Source organism: Bubalus kerabau, chromosome 21 (assembly GCF_029407905.1).
Source record: "Bubalus kerabau isolate K-KA32 ecotype Philippines breed swamp buffalo chromosome 21, PCC_UOA_SB_1v2, whole genome shotgun sequence".
Classification (NCBI taxonomy): domain Eukaryota; kingdom Metazoa; phylum Chordata; class Mammalia; order Artiodactyla; family Bovidae; genus Bubalus; species Bubalus kerabau.
Genome location: NC_073644.1, coordinates 39,783,603 through 39,798,229, shown reverse-complemented (window position 1 = coordinate 39,798,229; position 14,627 = coordinate 39,783,603). Strand labels below are relative to the sequence as shown.

The 14,627-nt window shown below is 39.5% G+C and overlaps 2 non-coding genes across 2 annotated transcripts; both read left to right on the top strand.

Annotated features, from left to right (window-relative positions):
• Positions 1–6,002: 6,002 nt before the first annotated feature.
• LOC129636381 (small nucleolar RNA U2-19) lies at positions 6,003–6,082 on the top strand. The gene has a single exon (XR_008706916.1). It is a non-coding gene; the product is annotated as a small nucleolar RNA U2-19 (small nucleolar RNA).
• A 131-nt stretch (positions 6,083–6,213) lies between these two features.
• LOC129636380 (small nucleolar RNA U2-30) lies at positions 6,214–6,283 on the top strand. Its single transcript, XR_008706915.1, has one exon. It is a non-coding gene; the product is annotated as a small nucleolar RNA U2-30 (small nucleolar RNA).
• Positions 6,284–14,627: the final 8,344 nt, after the last annotated feature.

The following is a 14,627-nucleotide window of genomic DNA, read 5'->3' as shown; positions in this document are numbered from 1 at the left end:
CTGATGCTGGGAAAGACTGAAGGCAAAAGGAAAAGAGGCGGCAGAGGATGAGATGGTTAGATTGTATAACTGACTCAATTGACATGAATCTGAGCAAACTCTGGGAGACAGTGGAGGACAGAGGAGCCTGGCAAGCTGTAGTTTGTAGCTGCAAAGAGTCAGACACAACTTAGTGACTGAACAACAATAACAATGCCTTTTCAGGTTCTTTTCCTGCATTTTTCAGGCAAACTGAGTTTATACATTAAAAGGCACAATATAACAGAATACTTAGTGCCATGGGGGAAATGTTTAAAATATATTTTAAAGGTAAATACAAAACCAAGTAGACAGCAGGATTCCAATTTTGTGAAAAATATGTATGTTTACATAGTAAAAGGTGTATAAGGCTATATACACACAAAGAGAGACGCACGTACACCCAGAGAGATAGAGATATGAGACAGAGAGAGAGAGACAGATTTTTCTGAGTAATGACATACATTTTTACTTGAGCTATATCCAATTGCCTAATTAGGTTAAGTGCGGGAAAAATGTGCAGTACTGGGGAGGTTGCCACTGTGAGGACAAGGTCCAAAGGTTTGGGGTCAAAGATTAGGGTTCAAGTCCTAATTCTGTCACTTACTAGGTTAAGGAATGTGGCCTTAAGCAAGTTCCTTAACCTCTGAGACTCAATTTTCTTCATCTGAAAATAAGGATAATACTAAATATTTTATATACTTTGAAAAATTAGTGGTGGGCTTTTCCAAGGACGAGTTACCCATCCCTGGTAGAATGATGTTCTATCCACATTTCCCCAAACATATGTGGGTGATCAACTGCCAGAGGGCATAGGGCTTCAGCAGCAGAAACTATAATAATTGTGTGTTTCAGTACAATTAGCAGGTGATTGACTTCACTTTTTCTTGGCAGAGAGTATGCTCCATTCTGGGCTTCCCTGGTGGCTCAAATGGTAAAGAATCTGCCTACAACACAGAAGACCTGGGTTCAATCCCTGAGTTGGAAAGATCCCATGGAGGAGGAAATGACAATCCATTCCAGTATTCTTGCCTGGATGGAGGAGCCTGGTGGGCTACACTCCATGGGGTCATAAAGAACTGGACATGACTGAGTGACTAACATTTTCACTTTCCATGCTCCTTTCTGCCCTTTGCTGTGGGATGTCATTCTGGGGCAGGAAAACCCTACTCCTAAACTCAAGTGTGCTTTGGGATAAACTCTTCATTTTTACTTTATTAAAATCTAACCCCTATACCCTGAGTCACGTGTCTTAACCTCTCATAGAGTGGAATTTCTGAAGATAATATATATTTTCAAGGGTCAGTCCAGGATATACACTGCTCTTGATTTCAATAAATGAGAAACAGAGCCAAAGTCATAACAGACAGGAGGAGGGTTTTTTTTCTTTGGGGTTTAGAGTATCTAATTCCAGTCTATTTGTTCATTCATTATTAACTTGCCTTGCTTATTATTTGGTTTCCTGGTGAGATTCATAGGGTTGTCCCAGCTCATTCTCTGAAGGTTTATTCTCTCTTTTGGTTGAGTGCACTTTTATTTCTTTAGCAGCATCTCTTTTGTTTTATAAAGCCTCAGATGATATTTCCAACTCTCTTCTGATCTGTTGCATTTTTAAAGGAAAGAAATATTGTGCTACAGCTAAAGAGACTTTGAAGCAGCAGAGCATATATAATTTATGTCGAAGAAGGGTGAGTGAAACCATCTCTGAGACCAGCTGGTTTTAATGTGTCTGAAAGCTCAAATTTTTAGAACACAACCACATAAATGTCCTTTAGATTTGTAAGCTTGATCAATTTGCTTAGATATTTTTGGACTGGAGAACTTTAAAAATGATGTCTATTTTGAAGAAAATAAAACAAAAACAAGTGGGAGCATGCTGCTTTTGAATTTTTCCTCTTGTAATGGAAATCAGAGAGGCAGCTGCAGTGTAGACAGGACTGATTGCGTCTCCTGGCAGGGTCTGTGCTAGTGCCTGCACACACCCTTCCTGCGTTGGACTCTGCAGAGCAAGGTGGTTCAGTTCAGTCGCTCAGTCATGTCCAATTCTTTGTGACTCCATGGACTGCAGCACACCAGGCTCCCTGTCCATCACCATCTCCCAGAGCCTGCTCAAACTCATGTCCATTGAATCCATGATGCCATCCAACTATCTCATCCTCTGCCGTCCCCTTCTCCTCCCGCCTTCAATATTTCCCAGCATCAGGGTCATCTCCAATGAGTCAGCTCTCTGCATCAGGTGGCCAAAGTATTGGAGCTTAAGCTTCAGCATCAGTCCTTCCAATGAACACTTAGGACTGACTTCCTTTACAATTGACTGGTTTGATCTCCTTGCTGCCCAAGGGACTCTCAAGACTCTTCTCCAACACTACAGTTCAAAAACATCAATTCTTTGGTGCTCAGCTTTCTTTATGGTCCAACTCTCACATCCATACACAACTACTGGAAAAACCATAGCTTTGACTAGACAAACTTTTGTTGGCAAAGCAATGTCTCTGCTTCTTAATAAGCTTTTTAGGTTTGTCATAGCTTTTCTTCCAAGGAGCAAGCATCTTTCAATTTCATGACTGCAGTCACTGTCTGCAGTGATTTTGGAGCCCAAGAAAATAAAGTCTGTCACTGTTTCCATTGTTTCCCTATCTATTTACCGTGAAGTGATGGGACCGGAAGAAGCACAAGCTGGAATCAAGATTGCCGGGAGAAATCTCAATAACCTCAGATATGCAGATGACACCACCCTTATGGCAGAAAGTGAAGAGAAACTAAAAAGCCTCTTGATGAAAGTGAAAGTGGAGAGTGAAAAAGTTGGCTTAAAGCTCAACATTCAGAAAACGAAGATCATGGCATCCAGTCTCATCACTTCATGGCAAATAGATGGGGAAACAGTGGAAAGAGTGTCAGACCTTTTTTGGGGGGCTCCAAAATCACTACAGATGGTGACTGCAGCCATGAAATTAAAAGACGCTTGCTCCTTGGAAGGAAAGTTATGACCAATTACTTTGCCAACAAAGGTCCGTCTAGTTAAGGCTATGGTTTTTCCAGTGGTCATGTATGGATGTGAGAGTTGGACTGTGAAGAAAGCTGAGTGCTGAAGAATTGATGCTTTTGAACTGTGGTGTTGGAGAAGACTCTTGAGAGTCCCTTGGACTGCAAGGAGATCCAACCAGTCCATTCTAAAGGAGATCAGCCCTGGGATTTCTTTGGAAGGAATGATGCTGAAGCTGAAACTCCAGTACTTTGGCCACCTCATGTGAAGAGTTGACTCATTGGGAAAGACTCTGATGCTGGGGGAGGGGATTGGGAGCAGGAGGAGAAGGGGATGACAGAGGATGAGATGGCTGGATGGCATCACTGACTCAATGGACGTGAGTCTGAGTGAACTCTGGGAGTTGGTGATGGACAGGGAGGCCTGGCATGTTTCGATTCATGGGGTCGCAAAGAGTCGGACATGGCTGAGCGACTGAACTAAACTGAACTGATGGGACTGGATGCCATGATCTTAGTTTTTTGAATGTTGAATTTTAAGCCAGCTTTTTCACTTTCCTCTTTCACCTTCATCAAAAGGTTCTTTAGTTCCTCTTCACTTTCTGCCATAATGTTGGTGTCATTTGCATATCTGTGGTTATTGATATTTCTCCCAGCGATCTTGATTCCCGCTTGTGCTTCCTCTAGCCTGGCATTTCTCATGATATACTTTGCATATAAGTTAAATAAGCAGGGTGACAATGTACAGCCTTGATGTACTCCTTTCCTAATTTTGAACCAGTCCATTCAGAAATAGCCAAAGTGCTTTTCACATTCCTATACTTCTGGTTCCAGTAGAAATGACTTGGGAGCAGCGCCAGGCAGCATTATTTAGGGTCTCTTGGATAGAAACTGAGTTGTGGGTGAATGTAAGTGTGTGTGTGTAGGGGCTGGGGAGTTTAAGCATTTGCTCTCAAAGGTCATTTGCACTGAAGATGGAAGAAGTGAGATAAGGAAGGAGTAATTATTGAGCAGCTCCTAAGACAAAGGGTGGGCTTCTCTTGTGGCTTAGCTGGTAAAGAATCGCCTACAATGTGGGAGACCTGGGTTCGATCCCTGAGTTGGGAAGATCACTTGGAGAGGGAAAGGCTACCCACTCGGTATTCTGGCCTGGAGAATTCCATGGACTAAATAGTCCATGGGGTTGCAAAGTGTTGGACATGACTGAGTGGCTTTCACTCACTAAGAGAAAGGGCACCATGTTTTACAGATGCTTTCTCATTTAATCCTCAGTATAACTCTGGGAGGTGATATTACTTAGGAAGCTGAGGCCAGAGGTGTTGAGTAGCTGGCTCATGGTCACACAGCTACTAAGAGGCAGCACTAGATTCTGACTGGCAAGTCCTGGTCTTTCTGGGACACTACCCCATGGAGTCTCAGGAACTGACCCTCTCTAACCCTGTGGCACTTTCCAGGTTCAAAGACAGGAACTGGGTCTCTTGTAAGGCAGGGGAATGGGTCTTCCACTTCCCGTATTGTCACCAAACACACTGAATGGGGAAGGCACCTGTGTGATACACGTGGACCTGAAGCACCATGACTGTTACAAACAAACTTGCCCTACCAGCTTCTTGCTTTCCTCCTGGCTTTCCCTCCTTAGCCCCAGAATATCATTTGCTATTTCCTCCTTTCTGGCAGACTAACACTTCCTTCTTCTTCAGATCTCGGTTTAGTTAGAAGTTCCTTGGTTACTCCCAACCCCTTCCCCAGGCTGGTTTCTATGGTCTACCATTGTCAAAGTCCATCCTCACATTCTGTTATAATTACTTGCTGATTTCCCTACATCCCCGGTTAGGTCATTCGAATAATGTCCTTGTTCACTGTTTTGCCCCAGAAACTAAGATGGATAGTGCATGGCGTGTGGCAGACGTGCAGGGTATCTGAACACAGGCTGAGCAGTGTCAGGCCTAGCTGGGCCAGGGGCATTAAAACCCATGCTATGATCCCAGCCCCCCAGGGATCATAAGACCTGAGGAGAAACAGTGTGTTCGCACTGTAAACACAGCTCCAAGACAAGTCCCCTACCCCTTCTTCCCGCCAGGTGGCGCCCTAAACTCAGGACGTGTTGACTGTGGTGTCACCGAGATGGACACAGAGAAAAAAGTGTGGACTTCATCAGTGAAAATGCCTGAGTTACTTCTCACTTCCTTTCTCTTCTCTTTTCCTCACTCCTGTCCCCCTCTCTTTTTACAGAACATATAAAAAAGATACAGAAAAGAATTACTGCCTTTGGCTTTTGACTTAACGAAATCTAACTTAGAGATTATTTTAAAATATTTGAAGAAATGTTAAAAAGCATTATTAATTTAAACATTGTAAAATGGATATAAATACATTTTTATATGAGGCAAATAAAACTTTCACTTGAATAAGGATGATTACTATTATCAACAAACCTACCTTCCCACTGGGCATTGAATATCACCAATGCTAACAAAATAACTATTAAGAAATTATTTGTGTATTATTATAGCAAGTGTCTCAGCCTTGGGTCTCAGTGGTTCCAGTTATTGGCTTAAAATTCTGGGCACAAGTGGGATTTTTGTTTTTGTTAGAGGTAATGACTTTGTCTCCTGTGTACAGATAATAGTTTACATAAAAAATTATTCAGTGATAAAACTGATAAACACAGTGTTTGTACAACCCAATTCCACTCATTACCGTGTATTAATGGATTTTCATTCCATGTGTCTAGGATGTTATCTTTCTGCTTTCAACTTTAAACTTGTGAGAAGATCTTTGTTACCTTCTGACAGTAACAGAAATGCAGGAGCTAGTGCAGGGAAAGGCTAGAAAGAATAGAACCCAGAAGCACACAATCTGTAGGCGTTAGGATGCTGCCATCTTTGAATGGCAATTGAATTTCTGGAAAAGCCAAAGTGTTTGTAGTATGAAAGGCTGGATTTTATTACATTGCCAATCACAGTTTTATAACACAACTTTATTCTCTTAGTCTATAAAAGTATACCTACAGAAAATAGCCAAATCTGAGCATCAGAAGCCCACCCAGTCTACCTGATGCATGATCTTTGTAATTCTGAGAAGCAAAAGAGTAATTTAAAATTAGGAATGTGAAGGTTGTATGTGTGTGTGTGTGTAAAGTTGACTGGATAACTGAGGGGCTTATTGGTGGGTAAGTGAGAGTTGCCTGTGGGTATGTGTGTATGAAAGACTGAGCAATGATGAAAAGGTTTGACTGCAGACCTTTTTAACTATGAAAGTTTCTACACTTGATCTGAGCTCAGGATTAAAAAAAAGTATACCTACAAAATATACATAGATAAATAATGTACATGTATATCATATATATGTATTATATACATAAAATTTATGTGTATATAAATGAAACTAAAGTAGCATAAGCACAGTATTATATACTTATAAAAATAAATTTTGCATTAAAGAGAATCCCATGAATTGAGTAAACACAATCTGAGAATTTCTAGATGTCATGGTGCATCTCCAACTCTCACATCCATATGTGACTACTGGAAAAATCATAGCTTTGACTAAACAGACCTTTATTGGCAAAGTGATGTCTCTGCTTTTTAATACACTGTCTGGGTTTGTCATAGCTTTTCTTCCAAGGAGCAAGCATCTTTAATTTCATGGATGCAGTCACTGTCTACAGTGATTTTGTAACATGACCTTTATCAAATTATAGAACTTGCATTTTATTTTTCTGAGTGATACTTAAAGAATCACAAATAGATACTGAAGTTTGTTAAATGATTTTTTACAAACTTCCTAAAAAAATTATTTTTGTTTCTTTTCTTCAGACAAATTTTGGAGTACCTTGAACAATTTTCTAATGTTAAACCAACATTGTATTCCATGGTAAGCCCTCTTGATCAGACATATCCGAAATAGCATGCTGTACAAGTAATTGGAAAATATTCATTTAAACATACATAGAACTCATTTGTGAAAACTGACTTTGTTTTGAATCATAGTTTTAAGGAATTACTATTATACACTTTATGATGGCGGTGCAATTGAATATGAAATAAATAGTAAAGTGATAATAAGAAACTTCATTTAGTTGAAAATTAAAAAATGCTTACACATAATTTAAACTAAAATTAGGAAATAGTACAGAACAAAAATGAAAGTGCTACACATTAACATTTACATGATGTAGTTAAATTGACACTTTGTGGAAAATGTATAGCCTTAAATACTTTTATTACAGTTTTCAGCTTGTGGATTTTAGATCAAGTAGATATCATAGATTTAGGCCTAAAGCATTTATAAGTGGTCCTACCATTTGCCGTGGATTCTAGGGGAAATCTTCAGTTTATTTTTATGTGTTTGTTTACTTACGCCTCCACGGAGAGTTTGTCTACAGAAGTGAACTTACCACGCTGTATACAAGAGTGCATGTATATATAAATTCTTAAGATAGCTGATGGTTTCAGTATTTATTTACTTCCCTGGACTAATGTTCTGCCTTTGTATTTGGCTTCATACTTTTTCTTGCATTTTTGTAATCTCATACATTTACTTAAAAAGTTATTCTATTTTCAGTATTTTCTTTCAAACATATAAAAGTGCTTTGTAGTAGTAGGTGTCAGTAATTCCCATCTGCCTCACTACTGGAAACTTATACCTATCTTATTATTTTTTAATATATACTCTTTTAGTTTAAAATATTATAGTATTTCCATGATGATTTCTTCTTTAAATGTAGTTCACAGTGTGATTGCATTTTCAGCAGAATCTTCCCCCTCCTTTTTTAAAATTGCATTTCATTTTTATTGCATTGATAACAAACTTTGGTTTGTATCAAAGAGTCCCTTCAGTATTCATGGAAATGCCTTACACTATTATGCTGTCCATTTTTATAAAATTAATGATTCTCTTAAAAATATGTTTTTTCTAATTGTTAGGTATGTAGTTTTATATATGTATAAAGCTTGTTCATCATGCACTCAAGTTCTTATATCTGTACTAGTTCTTGACTGCTTGATCTATCAGCAGCACAGAGGGATGCATTAATATTTCCCTATATGATTGTGGATATCATCATTAATCTGCCATGTTTTCATTTGTATATTTGGGGCTTTCTTTTTAGGTATCCTACTGGGTTTTTATTATTTTACTTGAAGGCAACTGCGTCACTGAGGCATTTGCTTACCTCTGCTGTTCCCTTTCCTTGTCATTTCTGGCATTATCTCTTAGAACCTCAGTTCCTCCATTTAAAGTGAATTTTTACATTCTGTCCAGTGTTTCTGGAGGTTTGAAGTGGGAAAGTTTTCACATTCTGTTAATATCTTGCCAGGAGGGCATGAAGTGAATAGATTTCATTTAAGCTATGGAACTGGATGAGATCACCTGGGCAAGAGAGTATAAAACGAAGAGAAGTGAGGGGAGGGCTGCTCCACAGGAAACTAATATTTAGAGGATGAAGGAAAGTGAGGTAAACCGAGTATGACTTCCTTCTATCCCACAATCTCTGCAAATTCTTCCCCTTAGAGGGCTCATAAATTTCCGTATGCCAAAAAGCAAATTAAAATAGGTAATAAAACAGAGGTCAGTCTTTCACACGGAGTCATTTGTATCTTAACCAAATATATAATATGGTAATAAGAACATGGGCAGATAGCATGCATTTTGTGCTCAAAGGCAGTTTGTTTTTTTCTTGTGTATAGAGATGTACCAAAATCGTTCTCCTTTTATTGAGTGTTAAATATAAGGAAAACTTTTATTGCTGGCATTTTATAAAAGTAATCTGATGTCTACTTTTATTCGTTTTATATTGAACCCTTTGGCAAAAGACAGCCTCGTCATTGTTTTCTGTCAATCTTCAGATAGGGGAAAAGCAGAAAGATTTCAAGCTAGTATACTCTCTGAAAGAAAAAGCAATAGAGAAAATGGCAAAGACAGATAAAAGAAAATGAGATTTACAATGTCAGCTAAACTTTAGGGATGAGAAAACACAAAAAGATCCATAGTAGAGCAAGACTAGGGTAAATCCTGACAGTTCTGACAGATTTCAGAGATCTACCAAACTTCCTTGGCTAAAAGAAATTGACCAGAAATGTTAAGATAGTTTCTCTTATAATACTGTGAATGCTCTTGCAGTTTACAAGCTATAAAATCACATTGTGCAGAGATGGGATCAAAAACAAAAAGTTATCTAAGGGTATAGAGTCAGTGAATGATGATGAGTAAGTATTTGAACTTTGGAGAGGGGTAAGGGGGCTACAATGGTGTCACTGAAATTTTTTCTAAAGGGAAAATACCTACAAGTTGCTTCAACAAAAAAGAAGGGAACTTCTTTGCAAAGACTGAGGCTTCAGATGAACAAATAACCTCTTCAACATTCTTAAATATATTAAACCCAACTTCATATGGTTAGTATTCAATAAAATGGCTGAATTATACTTAAAACATTTAATTCAGAATGTGTAAAAAAAGCAATCAAAGTTAGAAGCAAATAAAAATATGTGTATTTCTTATATACATTATTGTGTGTAAAACATGTCACTAGTGGGAATCAGCTGCATAACACAAGAAGCTGAGCCGGGTGCTCTGTGCTGACCTAGAGTGGTGAGATGGGGGAGGGTGGGTGGAGAGGAAGGCTCAAGAGGGAGGGGGTATGTGTATACTTATGACTGATTCATGCTGTTGTATGGCAGAAACCAACTCAATATTATAAAGCAATTATCTGCCAATTTAAAAAAAATGTGCATTTCTGCCCAGTTCTTACACTCTACTATTATCTTTGCAGAAAAGCAGCGTCCTGAACTTTCTATTTTTCTTAGCTTGACATCTAGCTGACATATTTACTATTGAAATATTTGTTGGAACTGTGGAATTCTGCATTTAGAATTATCAACTGTTTAAAATGATGATTTTCCTGAGTCATAACTCTTTGATAGCTAATGGACTGAAATGAGATGACTTAAACCATCACTGATAGAGGCCAGTTAGCAGCCATGATTTTAGAAGCAAAGCCTTTGTACATCCTGATCCGTCTACTAGGTTGCTTTTCTAGCTACTTCTTTCACTGATACCAACTCTTCCTTTCTTTTCTTTTTTTCCTTGCCATAGCATGTGGCATGTGGCATCTTCCCCAATCAGGGATCAAATCCATGCCCCCTACAGTGTAAGCGTGAGTCTTAACCACTGGACAACCAGGGAAGTTCCAAAACTCTTCCTTTGCCTCTTAGCTCAAATTTGTCTTCCCTACATCCCTCCTCACCCAGAAAAGCTTAGTTCTCTTTTTCTTTTTTAAAAAAGATTTATTGAAGTATAGTTGATTTATAATGTTGCATTAATTTCTGCTGTATAGCAAAGTGACTCAGTTATACATATATGTTGTTTTTCATATTCTTTCCCTTATGGTTTATCACAGGATATTGAATATAGTTCTCTGTGCTACACAGTAGGACCTTGTTGTTTATTCATCCTATATATATTAAATAGCTTTGGATTAGCAGATGCAAACTATTTTAGTTCTCTTATGTTTTCACTTTTCTTTCATAACTCTTATTCCCATTTATGGTGTACTTCCCTCAATTATTTGATGTATGCCTCTCTCCATCAGTGAGCTCCATAAAGCCAGTGATCAATGTTCTCATATTCCCAATCACTAGCATCAAGGCTGTCACATAGTAGGTGAAAACATTAATTGAATGAAATGAATGAAATGCAGCCATTTGCATTGGGGTCATATAGGCTTGTACCTCTTATCTCCTATTTCTTCTCTTTGACCCCTAACTCATCTTCCCTTTTTCATCAACAACTGTTCCATTTTTGGATGTCTCCATAGGGCAGAAAGTGAAGAGGAACTAAAAAGGCTCTTGATTAAAGCGAAGAGGAGAGTGAAAAAGTTGGCTTAAAGCTCAATGTTCAGAAAACGAAGATCATGGCATCTGGTCCCATCACTTCATGGGAAATAGATGGGGAAACAGTGGAAACAGTGTCAGACTTTATTTTTTGGGGCTCCAAAATCACTGCAGATGGTGACTGCAGCCATGAAATTAAAGGACGCTTACTCCTTGGAAGGAAAGTTATGACCAACCTAGATAGCATATTGAAAAGCAGAGACATTACTTTGCCAACAAAGGTCTCTCTAGTCAAGGCTATGGTTTTTCCAGTGGTCATGTATGGATGTGAGAGTTGGACTGTGAAGAAAACTGAGCACCAAAGAATTGATGCTTTTGAACTGTGGTGTTGGAGAAGACTCTTGAGAGTTCCTTGGACTGCAAGGAGATCCAACCAGTCCATTCCAAAGGAGCTCAGTCCTGGATGTTCTTTGGAAGGAATGATGCTAAAGCTGAAACTCCAGTACTTTGGCCACCTGATGCAAAGAGTTGACTCATTGGAAAAGACTCTGATGCTGGGAGGGATTGGGGGCAGGAGGAGAAGGGAACGACAGAGGATGAGATGGCTAGATAGCATCACCGACTCGATGGACGTGAGTTTGAGTAAACTCCGGGAGATGGTGATGGACAGGGAGGCCTGGCGTGCTGCAATTCATGGGGTTGCCAAGAGTCGGACATGACTGAGTGACTGAACTGAACTGAACTGAACTGATATGTCCAAATTAAATATCTCAAAAATTTGTGCTCAAAAGATGATCCATAATTTTCTACTGCAAGCTTCTACTTAGTTTGTTACGTTCATTTAGTCTCTTGAGCCTCTGGGGTATTTTTTCCCTGTAGAGAAGATTCATGAAGAAATTTTATTAGATTTGATTTTACAAGTGAAAACAATGCTATTTGGTTTGCAAGAAAGCTGGTAGACTCAGTTTGATTAAAAACCTCTTTTAGAAAGTGCAGTAGCAAGAATGGAAAATGTAATAAAGCCAAAATCAGAGACATAACTTTATCCTTACTTTTTAGTAGCACTGTAATTTCCCTCCTGGAGATTGCTTCATTGAAGTATAGTTCAATCTACTTTCTATAACGACTGATTCAGGCCAAGATGGCCGACATGTTTTTGCAATGACTCAGCAGAGAAGGAGCATGTTACTGTTGGAAGCAAGATCACTTAGTCTCACTGGGTGGCAAAGGTAGTACTGGAACTGACAGGGCTGAGTGCCAGGTTGACACTGAAGGCTGTGGGCGCTACTTAGGCAATTGACCACAAACCTCTGACAAAACTTGTTTTTTTCTGTTTGCATATGAAAAAGAACCTTAATTATGTAAGTCACCCTGAGCTGCTGGGAGTAATGTCTGTGGTAGGCAGAATTATGGTCCTCCAAAGATGCCTACATCCTAATCACAATGACCTTGTCCCCTTTCAACACAGTTAAAATCCCAACTCCCAATATGATGGTATTAGGAGGTGGGGCTTTGGGGAAGTGATTAAGACATGAGGGTGGAGCCCTCATGAAAGGGGTTACTGCCCTTATAAAAGAGACTTATAAGAACTCCTTACCCTTCTGCCACATGAAGACACAGTGAGAAGGTGGCCATCTATGAACCAGGAAGCAGGCTCTCACCAGACAACAAATCTGCTAGCACCTTGATCTTGGTGCCTCCATAACTATAAGAAATAAATGCTTGCTGTAAAATCTGCCAAGTCTTTTTTTATATCAATGATATTTTTGCTATAAGAATGGAATAAGATACCCTGTGAATGTTGCTTCATATGGCAAACAGACTTTGCAGGTGTGATTATGTTAGGAACTTTAAGATGCTGAGATTATCCTAGATTGACCAAGAAAGCACAGTGTAATCACTGCTGCTGCTGCTGCTGCTAAGTCGCTTCAGTCGTGTCCAACTCTGTGCGACCCCATAGACGGCAGCCCACCAGGCTCCCTCGTCCCTGGGATTTTGCAGGCAAGAACACTGGAGTGGGTTGCCATTTCCTTCTCCAATGCAGGAAAGTGAAAAGTGAAAGTGAAGTCGCTCAGTCGTGTCTGACTCTTAGCGACCCCATGGACTGCAGCCCATCAGGCTCCTCCATCCATGGGGTTTTCCAGGCAAGAGTACTGGAGTGGGCTGCCATCACCTTCTCCAAGTGTAATCACTAGAGTCTTTAATAATGGATCAGAGAGGCAAGAGGAGCATCACAGTGATGTGATTAGAGGACTCAACTGGCAATTTCTTATCTCAAAGATGGAGGGGCCACAAGCCAAGGAATATGAGCAGTCTAGAAGCAAGAAAAAGCAAGAAAACAGATTCTCTTCCAAATCCTCCAGAAAGGAACATAACCTTGCCAGGACCTTAACCTTTAGCCCAGTAAGACCATTTCAGACTTCTAACCTCCAAAACTGTAACATGATGAATTTATGTTGTAAGTCCCTAAACTTGTGATTTCTAACAGCGGTGATAGGAAACAAGTGTTGTGGCCAATCTCCATGATTAAAAACAATCTGTCCAAGGTCTTTATGACTGTGCCCCTTTAAGAAGTCTTCCTGGTCAACTTAGCCTTGACTCCCCAAATCTGAATCTATAAATGTGCTTATTAAAGACATTTGAAGAGCAAGCTAACTAATATCCTTTGAGCTCCTCAAGGTCACTTCTATGATGATTTATTGTTCTAGACAAGGCTGTTGACTAAGGCTTACTTGAGTGACAGAGACAGTCTAGACCTCTGACAACATTACATTATATGAAGGGTAGAAAACATCCTTGTAATTTTTGTTTCTTGCACTGGTTTGTTATGAGGTGAAATGTAGTCTATTATAATACATTTTAAAGAAAGAGATTTATTCATACCTTTCTGTTCTAGAAGAAGATGAGAAGGTAAGAATTTCTGGATTTCAGTCAGTTCAGTTCAGTTCAGTCGCTCAGTCGTGTCTGACTCTTTGCCACCACATGGACTGCAGCACGCCAAGCCTCCCTGTCCATCACCAACTCCCGGAGTTCACTCAGACTCATGTCCATTGAGTTGGTGATGCCATCCAACCATCTCCTCCTCTGTCATCCCCTTCTCCTCCTGCCTTCAATCTTTCCCAGCATCAGGGTCTTTTCCAACAAGTAAGTTCTTCACATCAGAAGGCCAAAGTATTGGAGTTTCAGCTTCAGCATCAGTCCTTCCAATGAATATTTAGGACTGATTTCCTTTAGGATGGACTGATTTGATCTCCTTGCAGTCCAAGGAACTCTCAAGAGTCTTCTCTGACACCACAGTTCAAAAGCATCACTTCTTTAGCGCTCAGCTTTCTTTATAGTCCAACTCTCACATCCATACATGACTACTGGAAAAACCGTAGCCTTGACTAGATGGACCTTTGTTGGCAAAGTAATGTCTCTGCTTTTGAATATGCTGTTTAGGTTGGTCATAACTTTCCTTCCAAGAGTAAGCGTCTTTTAATTTCATGGCTGCAGTCACCATCTGCAGTGATTTTGGAGCCCCCCAAAATAAAGTCTGTCACTGTTTTCATCTTTCCCCTTCTATTTGCTATGAAGTGATGGGACCAGATGCCATGATCTTCGTTTTCTGAATGTTGAGTTTTAAGCCAACATTTTCACTCTCCTCTTTCACTTTCATCAAGAGGCTCTTTAGTTCTTCTTCACTTTAAGGGTGGTGTCATCTGCATATCTGAGGTTATTGATATTTCTACCGGCAATCTTGATTCAAGCTTGTACTTCCTCCAGCCCAGTGTTTCTCATGATATACTCTGAATA